Source organism: Colobus angolensis, unplaced genomic scaffold (assembly GCF_000951035.1).
Source record: "Colobus angolensis palliatus isolate OR3802 unplaced genomic scaffold, Cang.pa_1.0 Scaffold174, whole genome shotgun sequence".
NCBI classification, from domain to species: domain Eukaryota; kingdom Metazoa; phylum Chordata; class Mammalia; order Primates; family Cercopithecidae; genus Colobus; species Colobus angolensis.
The window spans coordinates 5,145,058-5,163,644 of NW_012114866.1; the positions used below are offsets into that span (position 1 = coordinate 5,145,058).

At 36.6% G+C, this 18,587-nt stretch overlaps 1 protein-coding gene and 1 pseudogene across 1 annotated transcript in view; both read left to right on the forward strand.

Moving 5' to 3' along the window:
- DLG2 (discs, large homolog 2 (Drosophila)) overlaps positions 1-18,587 on the forward strand; it is a 2,293,993-nt gene that overhangs the window by 663,106 nt on the left and 1,612,300 nt on the right. The gene's annotated exons all lie outside the window — the stretch shown is intronic.
- Positions 2,926-3,868, forward strand: LOC105509330 (annotated as a pseudogene).

Genomic DNA, 18,587 nt, shown 5'->3' on the forward strand with positions numbered 1-18,587 from the left:
TTTCTGCACGTTTAAAGGAAGATGATGGCTATATAGACAACATGCAATGAAGAGTCAAGACAATTATTCATTTCGTTTGGGCTTCAGGAATGTGCTGCAGAGGGAAAAAGTTGCTTAGGGGGCCTGCATTTATGCAAATCTCTAGTCTTTGCCGATTGAATTCTGAGGAAAAAAGTTACACAGTTTTCTACTTGGTCTGTGTTTTAATTGTTACTCTAGCAGTAATTAGATACAAAAACAGTTTTGCTGCCATTTACCTTGAGGTTATTTAACAGAGGTTGTCATGTTTAAAATATTTTAAATAAGTAAAATGTGCGTCAGATACATTTCCCACCCTGTAATTAGCTCCTGGTTCTTGGGTTGCTTGGCCTAGTTTCTAATGCTAAGGAAGAGCTTCATCACTGTAATCCTGCATCTCATTTTATAAATGCCTTAACTTTGTGTGCCTACTTTTCAATAACTGTCTCATATTTGATCATCCCATCAACCCCCTGAAATTAATAGGGACAGTTTAATTATCATCCACTTTTAAATGCAGAAACAAAGACATGGTAAGATCCAGAATCTTAGAACAGTGTATATATACATATTTTGTCACCTCAGGATTTGACAAATTTTCAGGTTATCTTAATTTAATGAAAACAGTGGGATAGCCAAAAGGGTATGAGTGTTGATACCTTAATCTTGGCTTTATTATATTACCAAACTCCATAAACTTCAATTTTATGTTTGTAAAGTGGGCATAATAATTCTTAACATGCAAGAGTTTAGTGAGGATATGAAATAATATAAATGAAGCACTTACCAATCTATATGTTGATGCTAAGTTACTAGTGTTTTTAAATATATCTCTATCCTATATATTATATAGAACATCCTCTGATATCTTATATAGAATAGAGAGAGATAGTATATAGATATATAGGTACAGTATACCTTAATTACGTAGTTTTATAATTGATTTTTCTCTTTTCCGCTGAAATCTTTTGTGAGTTTCTTGAGAGTAGAAAACTATATTCTGTTTGTGTATTTATTTAATCTCTCTATTATCTTGTGCTTTAAATATTTATATTAATGAATTCAAAATGGGTCAAAATCTTAATACAAGAAGATAAGTAGACAAAGTTGTTAGTTTTTTGGCATTTTGCAATTGTGCACCAAAATGCCTTGCTTTTTTTTCCCTGGATAGATTCTGTTACACAGATTTTAAGTTGGTAATAACTGTTACTTAGGTCTAAAATAAGAAAATGTTAGGGGTTGCAAATTGAATTTTACCTTTTACTTTCCCATTTCACTTTACTCTGACCATAATAATCCACATTAAAACTATAAGAAAAAGCCTAAGGACATACATAAATCTGAGACCTCCAGTTTTACTGTTTTTTATTTTTAACTCATTCTAAGATTTTTAAGGACTAATACAAATAAAGTATCCTTCTTGTTTTTAGAATCTTCTAGGCTTATATTAAGCCTTCAGGTTTACTGATAAGTGAGAGAAAAACATTCCTAACTTTTCATTTTCTTAGTATCGACGTTGTTTAGCTCTGCTTCTTGGTTTTCTTTAAATTTGATACCTATGTGTTTAATGACATTATATAACTCTAAGAGCACTACATTCATTATTAAGTGCAATCAATCCTTGCAAGTCTTATAGGTTGGGCAAGAGGTTTTTCCCTTGGAGATATGTCATTAAGGTTTTATATTCTCAGATGCAATGAATGTTGCTAATACTTGCATTTGGGGAAAAATAAGTAATAAGGTAAATGGTATGCATTGCACCTGGTTCTTATGGATGGATTAAAGTATTGATTAGAAAAATAGCTTTTAAGTTTCAACTTGTTCAGGTACATATCAAATTTTCCTCCAAGGTAGTGAATATTAATAATGAGGAGGAAGAAAAGAGAATTACAACAATGATGACAATGACATAAGCAATACTTCTGAAAACATTATTATTAAAGATATTTTAAATTCTTATTTTACAAAGAAATTGTGGCTCAAAGCAGTTGAGTAACTTATCTATAACTAGTACACAGTATAGCTTGCATCCAAACCCTAGTCTTTGCTTTTGTGACAAAGCATCCTCCTTATGTTTTATAGTTCCTAGTTTATGTTTGTAGGTAATCCAGAGTAACGTATATATATATATAATTCCTTTACCATTTTAAAATTGTTTCCTTGTATTTGTGGTTACATTCTTTTCCTTAGTCCCAACATATATATTTTTGTCTTCGTTAGATCTGTGAGATGTTCATCTATTTCATTGTCTATTTTAAGAACCAAGTGTTCTATTTCTTACCAGTTTTTGTGCTGTAATTATTTTCTAATTTTCTTTTTACTGTTTCATTCTATTTTATTTTATTTTGATTGCATATTTTTCTAATATCTTCATATATATAGACTTACCTTATTTTTATTCTTTCAGAAATAACCATAGTGCTTTAAGTCTAGTAATTAGTCTCTGAATATGTTTGAAAATGTCCCATAAATGTAATATATTACATTCTTATTTTATGACTAAGAGGTCAATTTTATTTCCTTTTTATGCAATGTTTGAAAGGCTAGGATGTATTTAGTTTTATTCCAACACATTAGTTTTAGGCTAGTTTTAGTTTCTAGCTTTAAATCACTGTGGTCAGAGAATTTTGCCTTTAATATATACCTACTTTTTGTGACATAATAAATGATAAAATTTTGTATAGTTCCATGATGTGTTAAAAGAAGGCATACTTTCTTTTTGTGAAGAGAAAAAGACTGAGCAGTTGTGGCCGCAATACCCACCTCGAGCAGCAGTTGGGTTCTCCACCTAGAACCCAGGAGTATGAGACTCAGAATCAGATATCTTCTCCCTCCCCACTCTTATGAGATTTTTTTGGATCTTCAGCTACATTGTTGGCTTTCTGAGAAACCCTATCATCAAACACAATGGCCAACAACGTTACCAACAAGACAGATCCTCGTTCCATGAACACCCATGTATTCACTGGGAATCTCAACACTCTTGCGGTCAAGAAATCTGATGTGGAGGCAATCTTTCCGAAGTATGGCAAAATTGTGGGCTGCTCTGTTCATAAGGGCTTTGCTTCATTCAATATGTTAATGAGAGAAATGCCCAGGCTGCTGTAGCAGGAGAGGATGGCAGAATGATTGCTGGTCAGGTTTTAGATATTAACCTGACTGCAGCACCAAAACTGAACAGAGGAAAAGCAGGCGTGAAACAATCTGCAGCGATGTACCGCTCTTCTTTTGACCTGGACTATGATTTTCAGCGGGATTATTGTAATAGGAGGTACAGTTACCCAGCACGTGTACCTCCTCCTCCTCCTATTGCTGGAGGTGTAGTGCCCTCGAAACATCCGTGTGTATCAGGAAACACCTCACGAAGGGAAAAAAGTGGCTTCAATTCTAAGAGTGGACAGCGGGTATCTTCCAAGTCTGGAAAGTTGAAAGGAGATGACCTTCAGGCGGTTAAGAAGGATTGACCCAGATAAAACAAAAAATGGATTATCTCCTGGAAAAAATTGAAAAGGAACAGAGCAAACAAGCAGTAGAGATGAAAAATAAGTCAGAAGAGAAGCAGAGCAGCAGCTCCTTGAAGAAATATGAGACTAATTTGAAGTTGGAGTCTGAGGGGGGTGCAGATAACCCTGCTGAGGAGGGGGACCTACTGGATGATGATGATAATGAAGACTCGGGGGATGACCAGCTGGAGTTGATCAAGGATGAAGAAAAAGAGGCTGAGGAAGGAGAGGATGACGGAGACAGCACCAATGGTGAGGATGACTCTGAAGCACATAGTGAGGTTTAGAAATCTTATCCCATTATTTCTTTACCTAGGCAATTGTCTAAGATCAAATTTTTCACCAGATCCTCTTGAGAGCTTACAGCGTGCTGGCAGCCCTCACTGGCTCTTGGTGCCTCCTCTGCCTTGGTGTCCCCTCTGACCTCACTTGAGGAGCCTTCAGCCCACTGCTGCACTGTGGGAGCCCCTGTCTGGGCTGTTCGAGGTGGAGCCGGCTCCCTCTGCTTGCTGGGAGGTGTGGAGGGAGAGGCATGGGCGGGAACTGGGGCTGCCGGCTGCACTCGCTGCCCAGCGTGAGTGAGTTCGGGTGAGTGTGGACTTGGCGGGCCCTGCACTCAGAGCAGTAGTGGGCACCGCTGGCCTCAGGCAGTGAGGGGCTTAGTACCTGGGCCAGCAGCTGCCTAGGGTGCACGGGGTCTGCCAGCACTACTGGCCTGCTGGCACCGCACTCAAATTCTCACTGGGCCTCAGCCGCCTCCCCATGGGGCTGGCCTCAGGACCTGCAGCCCGCCTTGCCTGTGGCTCCTGAGTCAGGCGGGGACTTGGAGAACTTTTATATCTAGCTGGAGGATTATATATGCACCAATCAGCACTCTGTGTCTAGCTCGGGGTTTATGGATGCACCAATCAGCACTGTGTATCTAGCTAATCTGGTGGGGACTCCTACAGCATTCATGTCTAGCTGGAGGATTGTAAATGTACCAATCAGCACTTTGTGTCTAGCTCAGGACTGTAAAGGTACCAATGAGCACCCTGTGTCTAGCCCAAGGTTTGTGAAAGTACCAGTCAGTGCTCTGCGTCTAGCTAATCCAGTGGGTACTTGGAGAACTTTTGTGTCTAGCTAAAGGATTATAAATGCACCAATTGGCACTCTGTGTCTAGCACAGGTATTGTAAACGCACTAATCAGCACCCTGTCAAAATGGACCAATCAGCTCTCTGTAAAATGGACCAATCAACAATGTGTAAAATGGATTAATCAGCAGGATGTGGGTGGGGCGAGATAAGGGAATAAAAGCAGGCTGCCTGAACCAGTGGTGGCAAACGGCTTGGGTCCCCTTCCACGCTGTGGAAACTTTGTTCTTTCGCTCCTTGCACTAAATCTTGCTGCTGCTCACTCTTTGGGTACATGCCGCCTGTATGAGCTGTAACCCTCATGGCAAAGATCTGCAGCTTCAATCCTGAAGCCAGCGAGATCACAAACCCACTGGGAGGTACCAACAACTCCAGACTCACTGCCTTAAGAGCTGTGACATTCCCCGTGAAGGTCTGCAGCTTCACTCCTGAAGTCAGCGAGACCAAGAACCCACCAGAAGGAAGAAACTCCGGACACGTCTGAACATCTGAAGGAGCAAACTCCACACACACCATCTTTAGGAACTGTAAGGCTCACCACGAGGGTTCGCGGCTTCATTCTTGAAGTCACCAAGACCAAAACCCACCAATTCCGGACACACACTCTCCTAGTATCTTAAGCACATGCTCGCTGTTCTCCTGATCCTTGTCCTTCCCATGTTCATTAATTCTTATTGCCCTGCGCCTAGTCCGATTTTCACTTCCTTTGATTCTCCTACTAGTTTTGTTAAGAATGTAATTTTTGCTTTTAATTTTGATACATCTTTATGACTTAACAATAAAAAGGAAGTATAGTTTTCGTCAACTGTCTCCAGAATAATCTCTTGTTATGCAGGGAGTACAGTTCTTTTCATTCATACATAAGTTCAGTAGCTGCTTCCCTAACTGCAAAGGCAATCTCATTTAGTTGAGTAGCTCCTGAAAGCAGCTTTGAGTTACAAGTATGTGTGTTACACCCCCACATAAGTGTGCTGTGTGGGGAGGTTCAACACAAATGCAACAATGTATTTTTGTGAATGAGAGTTGGCATGTCAAATGCATCCTCTAGAAAAATAGTGTTACAGTCTTAATATTTGTTTTTTTTTTTTTTTTTTTTTTTTTTTTTTTTTTTTTTTTTTGAGACGGAGTCTCGCTCTGTCGCCCAGGCTGGAGTGCAGTGGCCGGATCTCAGCTCACTGCAAGCTCCGCCTCCCGGGTTTACGCCATTCTCCTGCCTCAGCCTCCCGAGTAGCTGGGACTACAGGCGCCCGCCACCTCGCCCGGCTAGTTTTTTGTATTTTTTTAGTAGAGACGAGGTTTCACCGTGTTAGCCTGGATGGTCTCGATCTCCTGACCTCGTGATCCGCCCGTCTCGGCCTCCCAAAGTGCTGGGATTACAGGCTTGAGCCACCGCGCCCAGCCAATATTTGTTTTCTAAAGTTGATACTGTGGGTTATTTTTGTGAACAGCTTGATGTTTGGGACCTCTTTTCCTCAAAATAAAAAGTCCTTATTAAACCAGGAATTTGGAGGAAAAAAAAAGGTATATTTTCTATGGAATAAAAGTTTTCATTCATGTTTATTACATCTACCTTATTAATTGTATTATTACAACCTTTACATCTAAATTTTGCTTAGGTGGGACATCAGAGCATCAATATTAAAGTCCCTCCCCAAATTGAGATTTTGTGGGATGAGAGAGTGTGAGGTAGAGTTATGAGAAAGGGATATCTCTGTTCTAATCTGAAAGAACTTTCCCGTGTGAGATACATGGCTGCTATGCTGCTTTACTTAGAGGCAAAGATCCCATGAATCTTTGATAGGGATACAGAGTAGAAGTCAACATATGTGTCTTTCCACTAGCTTTCTAACTGATTTTATTTAGTTTTAAAAATAAAAAAAAATGTCAGATAGAGACTTAATTCATCCCTATCACAATGTAACTAAAAAGGGTTTTTTTCCCCCCTTCCAGGTACTTGTAAAATGTTGACTGCAATTATCAGTGATTTTGCATATTTGTTTCTCCTTGTTAGTTTCATGGCTCTTTTAATTGACAGTGAGGAAGAATCCTAACTAGCTGTCTTCCACCCTAAAAGAAAGCTGATTATGTTCTTTCAATTTTATTATACTTTTGCTCATTAATGTGCTGGTTTATATTCAAGAATATGGAAGTTCCATATTAAATAAGTGAACATGTGTTGTTGGTTTCTACATTTGATTTCTATTTGCTTATCCTGTGCCAATCATCATTATAAGAAGTTAAAATTGTGATTAATCATCTGCATCTCTAAAAGGGTATCTCACACATTTTCCAGAAATAATTTTATCATTAGTCCATAGGAATGTCAATTTTCCAAGAGAAATAAAGGCCCTGTGTTCCTTATGTGGTTATTATTCTTCACTTTAGGAGATAACTGAGAAAGCCTTGCACTCCAAGGTGTCTTGGACATCTTTTGGTCAGTTTTCGCTAGTGAATAGATGATGGTGATGACCCTAGAAGAGAGAGAAGGAAGGGTAATTGGGGCGAATGTGTTCTTCAAGGGCAAGTGTTTGTTTGCATCCTATTTGGTGAGGGTGGAGGTTGTGTATTGACTGATATCTCCAGTAGCTTTTCTTCTCCCATTTACCACAATATTGTGGTGACTTGATTAGTTTTCTCAGACTGGAGTAGTAAAATTAATCCCTTATATCTGAAGCAACAACTTCATATAATTATTAAGAGTATAATAATATATTAAGAGTATAATAACATTAAGAGTATTATAATAACATAATAATTAAGAGTAATTCCAGTTAGTGACAGCATAAAGTTGGAAACCTGTAGAAATGATCCTGCTATGTGCTCTTTGCTAAGAATGCTAGATGACAGAGTTTTAAGGGGAGTGTGCCTAAAGATGAGTCAATTAGTTTAGGATTAGACATTTAAAATTTAACTTTGACAGATAGAAGCTCATCATTAATTTTAATATGAGCAAATTTCAACAAAGTAGTAGGGCAAAAATCAGATTACAGGAAAAAAGAAATGAAAAAAAAAGGGGAATAAAGAGAATATGACATACTCCCTGGACAAGTTTTATGAGGAAGGCTAGAGAGAAATTGGTATACAACTGGAGAGAGTTGGAGCAAAACAAAACAAAAAACCAAAACACCCTAAACTAACATTTTTAGACTAGAACATAGTTGACCATATTTTCAGGCTGAAGGAAAAGATTTAGGAAAGAGGAGGATGTCAAGGATATAACTCAGAGATCAGGAAACTTTTCCAGTAAAGGGCTAGAGAGTAAATATTTTAGGTTTTGAGGACCATAAGATATCTGTAGCAACTACCCAACTACCCAACTCTGCCCTTGTAGCATTGAAGCAGCCACAGAAAATATACAAACAAATGGACATGGCTGTTTTTGATAAGAATTTATTTATGATAACATGTAGCAAGCCAGATTTGACCCACAGGTTTGCCAACCTCTGCTATAGATGGTAGAGCAGAACTGAAGAGAGTAGGAAAAAGGCATAGGATGAGGATGGCTGTGACTGTGGGTTTGCTTTCTAGGTCTGACTGTGGTATAATTGTGCAGGGAAAACACACCTAATGACCTCAATTTTATTAGGAGACTGAGGGCTATCTAACCTGTCAAAATGAGGAGCTAAAGGCAACTAAGGACTTGGAGGCAGATGGTGATGATTGAGAAGTTTTTTGAGGGAAATGAGAGGGGAAGTTGATTAAAGGACAGTGACTAGCTGAGTGTGGAAACTGACTACTTAGAAGTTGCTCTAAGTGTGTGTGAGTTCCTTTCCCACAGAACTTCATTCCCTAGGTGTGAGTTGAGAGAGACCAGATGCAGTATTTATCTGGGATTTGGATTTGAATTTTGTGGAAGAGTTGCACCTGAAGAATTGCACTATAAGAAATCAAAGACATTGGTGAGAAAATAGTTCAAATGAACAGTCATTAGTTTCAAGCTGGCTAAAGAACAAGATGAAAAGGGACCAGTAGACTGAGGAAAAAATAAAAAGATTAAAGTGGTAGATAGCTCTGTGAGGTTAAAGGATAGGAGTTGAAAAAGGAGTGAAGAACTATTAAGATAGGAGATTGAGGTCAAATAGTATAGTAATTTAGTAAATATTCAGCATGCATTTTTGATGGATTGCTATCTTGAGTAAAGCTTACTACCTGAGGCTGATAATAACATAGGTGCAAAATTGAAACATACACACAATTTATTTTCTCAACTGTTAGAGTTTTGATTATTAAAACATCAGTGACAATATTATTATATGAAATTACCCTTAGTTAATTTTAGTAAGAACAACATGGGAATTTAACAATGACATTTTTATCTATAGTTTTTAAAAATTTCTATTTTAACCTTTTTAAACTTTTGAAAAATTACTTCATTTATAATAAAACTAGTTTTCAAAATATTGACTCTTTTTTTTGTAGTAGTCATTATGTTGTTTGGGTGCTGCTCCCAATTCATAAATCTAGTTCATTTCATAGAATCAGAGATAACGTTGATTTCCATTCTGTAATTTCTATGAGATAAGTTACCATAAAGTACTATAAGAGTTTGATTTTAAGATTATTAAGAGATAAAATTGTGGTACAAAGTTCCATAGAACACTTGATTCAAATTGTGGAAACAATTCTTGACACAGAAGATAAACAGCTATGGTTTACTGAGTATATACTTTCTAAGTAACAGGCACTGTATTATGAGCTCTATAGATTTATTTGGGAAAGTTCATAGAACCTGGAGTTCTAGGTTTCTGCCAATATCTGTAAATTGTGTTCTTTTAATCTTTTTCAAGCATTTGTTCTTTTTGCCCTGCGAATTTAAGGCATTATCTTATACATATTTTAAGGTGAAGTAATTAATGCACTCAGTTATGAAAGACTGGTAGTTTATTTAAGATTGCTTTTTTGAAAACAGACACCTGTCACAGCTAGGAAAGCTAGGTGGCTTGTTTTTTGTTTTGTTATTTTAAAAAAACCACAGGCTAATCTACTGAAAGAAATATATTTTCTTTTTTTTTTTTTTTTTTTTGGCGGAGTCTTGCTCTGTCACCCGGGCTGGAGTGCGGTGGCCGGATCTCAGCTCACTGCAAGCTCCGCCTCCCGGGTTTACGCCATTCTCCTGCCTCAGCCTCCGGAGTAGCTGGGACTACAGGCGCCCGCCACCTCGCCCGGCTAGTTTTTTGTATTTTTAGTAGAGACAGGGTTTCACCGTGTTAGCCAGGATGGTCTCGATCTCCTGACCTCGTGATCCGCGCGTCTCGGCCTCCCAAAGTGCTGGGATTACAGGCTTGAGCCACCGCGCCCGGCCAAGAAATATATTTTCATTAGGTGGTCTCTTATAATTAAAGAATAAAATGTTGGACTAGAGCATAAACTAATGTGTTAAATTTTAGACTACAAACAGTGTGTTTGGAAGTATAAACTTAACTGAAAAGACAGCAAATGAATGTGTGTGCAGCGTACAATTAAGAGTTTTCCAAAGACCAAATGGAACATGTTACAAAGAGAGATACTCAGTTTGAAAATCCATGTCAATTGCACACAATTTTGGCATCTACTACTTCTGTAAATTTTCAAGTATTCATTTCAGTGCTCTTGGTGACTTAGCTGCCCTTAATGAACATAAGAGACCCCATTATTCTGAGTCAAGAGGGGAGGATTAAAATACAACTACAGGTATAAATAGTTCTGTAGATAGTATGGAAGTCGAAAACTGTCTGATAACCTCAAGAGACCGTAATCTGCTAAGAGATACAGAAGGGTGGTGATAGAAGACTCAGGATAACTCAGCAGTAGTGAAGGCCCCACAGAGCCTGGAGATCATAAATCTGGTGCAATTACCAATTGCTGAAGTAATTTGACTTTCTCCAGAGACATAAGGTGCCCAAGACAGGTACCCTAGATGGGTAGACAGGACCATTTATAGAACCAATACAGGTTTGGGGTGTACCAAAGGAGGTATGTGGAGCTGATGTGTGTTAGGTCAGAGTGGGGCTTTGAAGTATGAATCATTTCACTTACCAGTTCTCTTCCTTCTGGAGGGTTAAAACCAAAGAAAAAAAGTAAGTCAATACTGTACTATTTATTGCTGGGTAGAAATAGCTACCTTACCATGGGCAGAGCCAGAAATATGGAGGAGAAAGGGATGAATGTAACCCTCCCTCTATAGTAAAGAGCTGAGGAGAGGGATTGAAGTGAGATATTAAGGGGTGAAGCTATAAAGATGATTTTTCTTTCCATCTGTTTAGTGCACTGGTATAGTTTCTGATGAAAGCAAGTCATCCTTAAGCAATACCTACTCTTTTCTAAATTAAAAACTGCATATATAAGAAAGAATTACAACGAACTAAAACATATTGAGCACCAAATATGTACTATGTCCTGTGATAAGAACTTTGCATATCTTGTTTCATTTATTCTTTACAACAACCCACTGGGTGAATGTATTGTTTCACTGCTTTTACATAAGTAGAATTTAAGGCTCAGAAAAGTTAAACAGTTTGCCCAAGGCTACGCAGCTGGGTTTGAGTGAAGCCATAATTTAAACCAAGCCTAACTCTTAAGCTTATAACTTATAGTACCAATCTATTCTTATTGTTGATGTCTTTGTTTGTTTTACTGTAAGAATCTAGATTTCTTGATATTAGAATCCTCTCTTTTGAGGAGAATCCAGATGTTCATATACAAATTAATTTAGTAATGAAGTGCTAACGTTACATACAGATGAAGAAACGTATTATGTATTCTTACCAAAAAAAAGTCTTTTAAAGAAAAATCACTCATTCTAGTATTTTAAGCCTTTGATAGCATAATAACATGCACCTTAAAAAAATCACTTTCCTATAATCTCTAGCTGCTGCTTGCATGAATGTCATCTGCCAATATTTCATATTAGGATAGATTTTTTTTCACTAGATTTCTAAAAGAATATTACATACAACTTGTCAAAACAGCTACAAAGAATATACTTAGTAAATTAACTTTCAAAAATTTTATCTTCTCTTATGGGCATTTCTCATATGGAGAGAATGTATAAATAGTATAATTTAAGGTCGTACAGTCAGTTGAAGTCAAAGAAAGTGTTCTTATCTATATTTACTTACTCTTTCGCTCTTTTCAATGCACTCTTGACTAAGTGTTAAATAGGTTGCTAGAAGCAGTCAAATATTTTTGTCAGTTTTGGAAGATTGCTTCTTATTTGCATTATATTTCTATGTAGTGCCAATGACTTAGATAGATTACATCATTTCTCTAATTATTTGATGATGTTATCAACTAGCTTTCCATGGAGAAAATGAGGAAAATTGGTCTTGTTTTTGTTGTATGTTTTTCTCAGAGGCAGGTGTGTTCTTACGGAAAAAGTTCTAAATAGTCCCAATTCTGACAGTTACTGTCTTTGTATCCTCTAGCAAAGCATTTTATTTCGAAGTCTATTCATTGCAGAATGAAGTAGTTTTTGTGGTTCTCAATTCAAGGGTGTTACAATGCTCAAGGCTTGTGTGTAAGTGTTGGTGAGAATTTTTTGTTTGTCACATGACTGAGGGCATATTGGCAGTTAGTGAAAAACTTCCAGGAAAAAATGAATAGTCTTCAAATGGGTGGGACAAATTTATATAATGAATCTCTTTCTTGTCTGAAATGCCACCAGTGTCCCTGCTGAAGGGAAGTAAAATCTTTTTATAATTCTAAAACTAAGTTTTCTAATTCTAAAATTTCTTTATAAGGCAAACTGCTTGAGAAAATATTTCTTATTCTCAATATGTCACTTGTCAATAAAAGGTGAGTGCATGATTTTTGTTTTGCTGTGGAAACCAAAAGCAATTAGCATCTTTTATTTTTCTTTCAATGTGACTTTAAATTATTTTGTAAGTTTGTACTTTAAGGAAGCCCATAAGTGAAACACCAAGCAAAACAGATCTCTAGGTCAAGTTCTAGGATGAATTCTGGAGCATCCACTTGAGTCACTGTTAGATCTTCAGAGAATTCATCATACGTGTAACCTAAATCACTGTCCCTTTGGATAATGCACGTGGAAGAGAAAGAGTAATAATATTAGAAGAAAAGGTACAGTGTAGAGCTATCTTTACCAGCCCACTAGAATGTTTTATAGAGAGAACAATCCAAGGACATGTGTATCTTCTAATCATACATAAATTGGGTTGGGACTAGTGCTTAATAGAATTGGGTCTGAACTCTGAGAACATCTTTCAGGAGGCTGAACAAACTGTGCTATGTATGGTCTTTAGGTGGTAAGGATGCTGACACATCCTTTTATTACTAGAACTTAAAATATATCATCAGAGTGCCTTATCTTATTGGATACAGACTGGAAAGAATGTTTTTACAATTTCCTTTAAAGAGGGAAAGACATTATCTTGTGTCAAGCAAAGGCATAGGATGATTTTATTAGTTGGTATTATAGTATAGAAAGCGGAGTATAAATTTCATTTTACTGATAATTACATTTCTAAGCATTCACATATATTTCAGATGGCATTGATCTTTGTACTATATGTTTTGACTCTGTTCCGCCAAAGGTTGAATTTCTTTTACTATAGGTACTCTAGCTTGTACTTATTGCCTACACAGCTGAAAACAATGGCTAGGCTCATAATCTGAATACTTTGAGTTGAATTTATTTTAAAAATTGCTGGGATTCTTGGGAAACTTACCTTTGTACAAAGGATGTCTTCAGGAACTAGGGCAAAGCATAGACGGATTTATATGTGCTGGTTTAGGGACTTGTTATGTGGCCCTAAGGAAGACAGAATCTGGTAAGCAGTAGGTATTAATATGTCAGTTTCTCTTTTAAGCTATGTAAACTCTAATTGCTTCATTTATAGAAATTGATAGCAGTAGCCACCATCTTTGGCGTTCTGACCATTTAAAAATGTGTTTTGCTTTTAAAATAAGCTTGTTGGTATTTGTGTAATTGGAATTGATATACATCCAATAAGTACTGGTAATATACAATAAAATATTTCAATAATTAATAGTTCTGTGTTGTTAAGAACAGAAAAAAGTTTCTACATTAAATGAATTTGAGGAGTATTTTTTGATATTTACAATTCATATCTTTCCAGTTTATCTAGTATCTGGCTTTTTCTCTTATTTGTCTGATTTTGCACTTGGCCCACAATACCTATAAATGTACTGTCAGATAATTATTCTAAGATTGTTGCTGATAAACTTATTTATGGCTTGTTTCTGTACAAAGGTTCTAGAAACCATTGGAAGCAATTTGTTTTAGCACCTCAATCAAATGATTGCATTTATTTTATTTCTTATAGCTATTGATTTGATATTTCACTGGAACTTTTATTTGGTATCACTGAATTTTATTTTCATTTTAACATTTCCTTGAGACAGATAGAGGCTTTATTCCTTTGGACTGCTTATAATAGGTCTCTGGGGATTAATAGGTCTTATACAAGCATTCTTAAGGCAAAAGGTTGGTTTCAATCTTTACTTTCTTACTATGGCTTGCAAAACCCAATACAATCTTGACCTTACATTTTCCTCTAGCTTCATCTCCTGTAACTCTCTTATTAACTTCCATATTTCAGTTCTACAGGCCTATTTCCTGCCTTAGGGCTTTTGTATGTGTCATCTTTTCTTTCTGGAATGGTCTGCCCCTATATTTTCATAGAACTAACCTCTTATCCTTGTGATTCAAACTCAAATGTCACCTCCACAGAGAAGTCTTTTCTACCACTGAACTTGAAATATCTGTCCCATGTTACTCTCTATAATTATTTTCTTTTTAAATTTCATTATAGCATCAATCAGTATATGAAATGTTCTTGTTTATTTATCTGCTGAGTTTTTTTTTTGTTGTTAGTCTCCATTCCACTAGAATATAAATTTAATGAGAACAGAATTGCTCATCACAGTGTCTACAAGACTTTGAAAAGTGCTGGCATATAGTAAGATTTAATAAATATTTATGCATTGAATGAATTAGTTATAGTTAATCTAATAATGTCCATCGTTTCATTTATTTAAGATAGACTACTTAAAATGTTTATGTACTTTTTAGTTGAGGCAAAATATGCATATAAAATTTACTGTCTTTACCATTTTAAAATGTACAGTTCAGTGATAATAAATACATGTATTTCTTTTTCCCCCTTCACTTCTCCCTAAAAGAAATATACTATTAATCTTACAAGGAACCCTGTAAAATTTCTTATTCAAACTTTGGTTTTACAAATATAGAAACTAAGATTCAGAGAAATATAGTTAACTGATTTCACAAAGCTAGACAGTAAGAATCAAGGATGGAATTAGAGTTTCTGAATCCAAAATCTTGAGTTTTATTATATCATATTTTTATTACAGCATGCTTCTAGTGGTGGAAGTAATCCATGGAGTAGTTTACACAGGTGCATAAATGCTTATCTTTAACCCTAAAATTTAAAACGTTCATAAAATGAAAAGTTTTATATAGTCTTGATATCAAAACTCATTTGGTGGCAGAAATCTAACATAAAATAACGTAATGCTACTTATATAATAGGTTTTGTGTTCTCTACTTAGTGTGACTATTCATATACTTTATGGTAGAAATACTAATACATTTGATTATCAAGTTCTGTGTCCAGATCCAGCTGGGGACTGTTATGTAATACTCAGTATGCACAATGTGTAACCTTTGTAAAATCCAAATATTTCTGAATTTTAAAACACATCTGACCCTAAGGATTTCAGGTAAGGTAGCGTAGACATAATTTCAATCACATGTCCTTTCATTGAGGAATTAAGAGATTAAGATCAATGAAGTCACAAAAGAGGGTGCTCTAACAATCTTATATTGCAGATGAGAAAACTAGGAGATTGTATTACATAAGCGGAAAACCAGAGACTGGCAGATCTCTTACTCTTATCCATAAAACTTTTGATCAAGTCACACACAGAAAAGATATTAATGAATACCATACTTTTCTGTTTTATCTAGGTCATTTCATTTCACATAGATTATCTAGGTAATCTTCACAATTGCCTGACATAGGTACCAATATTATCTTCACATGGGTCAGGTTCTTTGAGAAGTTATGTACTTTGCCCAAGGCCACTCAAGTATAAATAGCACAAGAGGAATTTGTGCTTAGGAAAGTCTGGCTCTAAAAAATATATTTGCAACCATGACTTTTAATTCATGTACTTTCATAAGAATAAAATCATCACATGATTGCCTAAAATGATTTATGAACGATAAATCCTTTAATTGTTGAAAATAAATCAAGTTAAGTTCTCAAAAAGTAGAAACTAAAATATTAGGGAGGTGGGCTTTTTAATTAAATTTCTAGGGTTTAAAGATTATTTGCTAAGATTCTATAGTTCTTGTATGATAATAGAAATATATTTAGAGGGAAATTTATTGCACTACATGCCCACAGAAGAAAGCAGGAAAGATCTAAAATTGACACCCTAAAATCACAATTAAAAAGAACTATGGAAGCAAGAGTAAACAAACTCAAAAGTTAGCAGAAGACAAGAAATGACTAAGATCAGAGCAGAACTGAAGGAGTCAGAGACACAAAAAACCTTTCAAAAAAATCAATGAAGCCAGGAGCTGGTTTTTTGAAAAGATCAACATATAATAGATAGGCCGCTAGCCACACTAATAAGGAAGAAAAGAGAGAAGAAACAAACAGACACAATAAAAAATGATAATGGGGACATCACTAATGATCTCACAGAAACACAAACTACCATCAGAGAATACTATAAACACCTTCACGCAAATAAACTAGAAAATGTAGAAGGAGCCGGGCGCAGTGGCTCACGCCTGTAATCCCAGCACTTTGGGAGGCCGAGGTGGGCGGATCACGAGGTCAGGAGATCGAGACCATCCTGGCTAACCCATCTCTACTAAAAACACAAAAAAATTAGCCGGGCGTAGCGGCGGGCGCCTGTAGTCCCAGCTACTCGGGAGGCTGAGGCAGGAGAATGGCGTGAACCCGGGAGGCGAAGCTTGCAGTGAGCCGAGATCGCGCCACTGCACTCCAGCCTAGGAGCAGAGCGAGACTCCATCTCAAAAAAAAAAAAAAAAAAAAATGTAGAAGGATAAATTCCTGGAAACATACACCGTCCCAAAATTAACCAGGAAGAAGTTGAATCCCTGAATAGGCCAATAACAAGTTCTGAAATTCAGGCAGTAATTAATAGGCTGCCAACCAACAAAAGCACAGGACCAGACGGATTCACAGCCAAATTCTACCAGAGGTACAAAAAGGAGTTGGTAATACTCTTTCTGAAACTATTCCAAACAATAGAAAAAGAAGGACTCCTCTCTAACTCATTTTATGAGGCCAGCATCATCCTGCTTCCAAAACCTGGCAGAGGCACACACACAAAAAAGGAAAATTTCAGGCCAATATCCCTGATGAACATCAGTGCAAAAATCCTCAATAAACTACTGGCAAACTGAATCCAGCAGCACATCAAAAAGCTTATCCACCAAGATCAAGTTGGCTTCATCCCTGGGATGCGAGGCTGGTTCAACAAAAGCAAATCAATAAATGTAATCCATCACATAAACAGAACCAAGGACAAAAACCACATGATTATCTCAATAGATGCAGAAAAGACCTTTGATAAAATTCAACAGCCTTCATGCTAAACACTCTCGATGAACTAGGTATTGATGGATTGTATCTCAAAATAATAAGAGCTATTTATGACAGACCCATAGCCAATATCATACTGAATGGGCAAAAACTGGAAGCATTCCCTTTGAAATCCAGCACAAGACAAAGAATGCCCACTCTCACCACTCCTATTCAACACAGTGTTGGAAGTTCCGGCCAGGGCAATCAGGCAAGAGAAAGAAATAAAAGGTATTCAAATAGGAAGAGAGGAAGTAAATTGTCTCTCTTTGCAGAGGACATGATTGTATATTTAGAAAACCCCATCGTCTCAGCCCAAAATCTCCTTAAGCTGAAAGCAACTTCAGCAAAATCTAAAGATAGAAAATCAATGAGCAAAAATTACATGCATTCCTATGCATGAATAATAGACTGAGAGCCAAATCATGAGTGAATTCCCATTCACAATTGCTACAAAGAGAATTAAATGCCTAGGAATACAACTTACAAGGGATGTGAAGGAGCTCTTCAAAGAGAACTACAAACCACTGCTCAAGGAAATAAGAGAGGACACAAACAAATGGAAACACATTCCATGCTCATGGATAGGAAGAATCAGTATCATGAAAATGGCCATACTGCCCAAAGTAATTTATAGATTCAATGCTATCCCCATCAAGCTACCATTGACTTTCTTCACAGAATTAGAAAGAGCTACTTTGAATTTCACAAGGAACCAAAAAACAGCCTGTATAGCCAAGACAATCCTAAGCAACATGAACAAAGCTAGAGGCATCATGCTGTTTGACTTTAATCTATACTACAATGCTACAGTAACCGAAACAGCATGGTACTGGTACCAAAATAGATATAGACCAATGGAACTAAACAGAGGCCTCAGAAATAACACCACACATCTACAACCATCTGATCTTAGACAAACGTGACAAAAAACAAGCAATGGGGAAAGGATTCCCTATTTAATGGTTTTGGGAAAACTAGCTAGCCACATGCAGAAAACTGAAACTGAACCCCTCCCTTACACCTTATACAAAAATTAACTCAAGATGGATTAAAGACTGAAACCTAAGACCTAAAACCCTAAAAACCCTAGAAGAAAACCTTGGCAATACCATTCAGGACATAGGCATGGGCAAAGATTACATGACTGAAGCACCAAAAGCAATGGCAATAAAAGCCAAAATGGACAAATGGGATCTAATTAACCTAAAGAGCTTCTGCATAGCAAAACAAACAAACAAACAAACAAACAAAAAACTATCATCAAAGTGAACAGGCAATCTACAGAATGGGAGAAAATTTTTGCAGTCTATCTATCTGACAAAG